The 3,617-nt window shown below is 51.5% G+C and overlaps 1 protein-coding gene across 1 annotated transcript in view; it reads right to left on the bottom strand.

Moving 5' to 3' along the window:
- Positions 1-3,617, bottom strand: part of LOC140325349 (C-Jun-amino-terminal kinase-interacting protein 4-like) — a 29,775-nt gene that overhangs the window by 24,913 nt on the left and 1,245 nt on the right. The gene's annotated exons all lie outside the window — the stretch shown is intronic.

The raw sequence follows: 3,617 nt of genomic DNA, 5'->3' as shown, positions 1-3,617 counted from the left end.
GTGACATCACTGAGTCACTTCATATTCATGAGAACGCAGCCAATCAGATCGCTAGAGACCAGTGACATCACTGAGTCACTTCATATTCATGAGCATGCAGTCAGGTGAATGGGGTTGGGATTTGGACAGCGAGGTGAACGTTGTGTGACCCCTGTGCAGGGTTCTAGAAAGGCCCCCAGGACGCGGCTGGTGATTGGCTCTCTGCCCTCCCCCCTTTGTTATTGAGCTATAATCCTGTCCAGCATTGTCTGCCCATCACCAGACCGCCGCACCCTCCCGGATACACAGCCATTCCCAACTCTGCGCCTGGAGCGGGCACCTCGGCACCCCAAAGGCACCAACCCAACACAGATTCCACAACTCAGCAGCGCCAACCCTCCGAGGTTTCAGGTATCATCATGTGTGGCAGGGGCACTGCATTGTTTTATATTGTGCGGGGTAACTTACAGCCTGCTGGGGGAACCACAACTCCCAACAAGCCCCAGCAGCTGGCAAGGCAGAGTTGTAGTCCCGCATTCAGTGCCAATCCAATGTTCTGCTTCTGCATCCCCACAGACAGGAAATCGTCTTCTGCCGTATGATTGGTCACGTGATGATTCCCGATAGCCGGGGCCCATGGGCTCCTTTCATTGTAAGAGATGGAAGTCTGTAAAGAGGACCTGTACGCTACATTTATCTGTATTTACATCGCCCAAAGCTGCAGCTCTGGTCACAATGCCGAGGCTAGAAATCATTCTTTTCATATCGTTTGTTTTTTGGGGTAACCAATGAGTGCCCGGGCACCGCCAGGAGATCTCAGGGTGAATCTAGACATGAGCTCAGCGAAGTCTATCCTTAGGAAGTGGCCAGTGATTGGTCATACAGGGACCCCCTCTGGGTCAGGCCACACCCCCTGGGGATGGAAGAGAAGGGAACTGGTCCGAGACCACCAACTGTACCCACTGTACAGCATGGACGGGGAAGGGGAGTCTCTGAACCCACTATGAAAACTGTGGAGTGAAAGTGCCATCAAAAGGGTTAATTCCCAGGCCCAGCAGTTAGTCATGTGACCAGAGCTACAGCATGGGATGATGCAAAACACCTAATATAATAAAAGGGGGTGTTCTGGAGTCCTGCCCTACCCTGGGGTAGAAGCAGGGGTCGTAATAGTTGAGGGTGTTTGCAATGGAGGGGAGACTTATGCACGTGCCACATAAGGGTGGCTGGGCTCACAGGGTAAAATTTGGCATCAGTCCCCATAGTTGTGCCGCTGACTTGGGTGACAACACTGCTTCCATAGACGGAATATGGTGACTAAGCGTTGTCACTCTGAGACAGGAAGTGTAAAATGAATTCAGTCGGCACATCTGGAGAGCGCTGGTCATGTGACCCCACCCTGCGATCGCAGCTTTTTATAGAGGATGAAGGCGGCTCATCTGCACTGCTGTGGTATTTGGCTTCCAGAAAAGCCGGGGACATCACAGGGAGGAAATACTTCTACAGGAATGTGAGGAACAGACAGGGCCAAGCTCGCTTCTGATTGGCTGCCATGGGTTCCTGCACAGTGCAGCATCACTGGCTCAGGGCCCAGAAATGATGGTCAGTGGGATCACTTCCAGAACAGATGCCACGCCACAATGACATCACGGCTCGGTGACACCACAAAACAGTGCAAGGACAGCAGACAGGAATGTGGACACAACGCCAGACTGACAGAAACCCTGCCACTCCCAGCCCAGCCAGAAATACCCCCACACGGGGCAGACACCCAGCCCGGCCCAGAAATTAATCCCCACACATGGCTCCAGCAGGTGTTCATAGGGGGGAAGACTTTTCCCTGCGCACAGACAACTTCCTGTCCAGAATTACCCGCAAACAGAGGCTAATGTTAAATATCTGACCTCCCCAGGGGCCAATCAATTACAGGCCGGGGACCCCAAAACAATCATGTAAAAAATTCCCAAATCACAGAAAATTACACAATAAGAGTTCACAATAAAGAGGACCTGTCTGCTGCCTCCCTGGGGTATTCCACCAAGCACAGCATTACAGGCTCTCCATAAAGATATGTGATTGGACGAGCTTGCTGCTCAGCTGACAACCATGCTGCTACAACAAGACCCTAGCAGGGAGCGTTGTCACCCTATGACAGGAAGCTCCTAATGGCCAGATAAACAAGTACAGCGGTGACAACAGCAGAGGTGAGAAGGAGGGGGGGGAGGGGTGAAAGTCATCTCATGTGTCTGACCTGGCCCAATGGTGGCAGATGTCACCTGCTGGTGTGGGGGAGGGGCGCACTCCATCCAATGTTCATGTCACCTGATCAATGGGCCAATAGGGTGACAGCGCACGCCATCCAATGACAGGCACAACAGATCTTCAATCACTGGACGTTATTATGACATTCACCCAGAATTCACCCTTTGCTGTTCCTTGTTTACAATAACATTGACCTGTGAATTCTCTATGTAGGGGCTGTGTGTTTACCAGGCAGTGCAGTCAGCACCTTGCTCCTAACAGAGTCTCCCTCCTTGTGCTGCATCCTCCATAATCCTACAGGGATGGGGGTGGTAGGTGTGCACACCCCGGGGCACTTCCTCCCAATAGGCCCTTACGGTGGCATTAGGAGCCCCTGGATTTCTGGCAGGATCTATACGTATGGCAGAGATATACTGATGATGTGTTTTTTTCTTTTTGCCCCCCCGACTTACCCTTTAGGGCGGAGCTTGAAGGCTGTCGGAGTTGGAGGAGATGATTGGCCAGTTCTACCTGATCATGAGCCATCTCACCATGTGTGCAGTACTGATCACATGACTGATCACATGACCAGCCCCAGAGGAGGAGCCAATGCCCAGAGTTCAGAACAATTCTCCAGAATGCAGAGGGCGCCACTGAGCACAAAGAGGTCTTTATGGGTGTGCAATGGCAATATAGGTGGGTGGTGGGGCAGAGGGTAGGGTGTTGTAGTGCTGGTATGGGGGTAGTAAGTGGGGCAGGCAGAGGAGTATGTAGGATGGGTAATATGGGGCATAGGAGGGGTGGAGGGGTTTAGGGGTATATAGGAAGGTAGGGAGATGGGAGTATGTAGAGAGCGATCCAAGGTAGGTACTGCCTGCCTTTTGGTGATGTTGTGTGGGGTATATAGAGGGGTAGGTGTGTATATGAAGGAGGGGCACATATGAGGTAGATAGGTGGGTATGCCTCATTATCCTTCTCTCATCCCATTGTACACATATGGGGGTAGGTAGGTAAAAACTGGGATACATAAGGGAAGGTGGGATAAATAGAGAATAGAATGAGGTCAGGTATAAGGTAGGTACTCAGGCAAGGTAGGTAGGTCCTTAACCCCTTCCCCCTCTCATACTGGGTGATATTAGGAGGGGGGTAATTGTTGGTAAATATCCCCTCTGTGTGCTAGCTCCTGCCATCTCTCTCTTTTATAATGGGTGATATGGGAGGGATATAGGGATAGGTATATGAGGTAAGTACTTCCTGGGTGCCTACTTCTCATCCAGGGGTATTTGGGGTAAGTATGGGGGCATATAGGATGTATGGAGGCATGTACAGTAAGTACCTCCTCAGCACTGGGTGATATGGGGGTGTGTATAGGGTAGGTATTAGGGTATAAACAGGGGGGG

The sequence above is a fragment of the Pyxicephalus adspersus genome, chromosome 3 (assembly GCF_032062135.1).
Source record: "Pyxicephalus adspersus chromosome 3, UCB_Pads_2.0, whole genome shotgun sequence".
Classification (NCBI taxonomy): Eukaryota; Metazoa; Chordata; class Amphibia; order Anura; family Pyxicephalidae; genus Pyxicephalus; species Pyxicephalus adspersus.
Note: the sequence above shows the minus strand (reverse complement) of the source record. Positions and strands in the feature narration are given on the sequence as shown.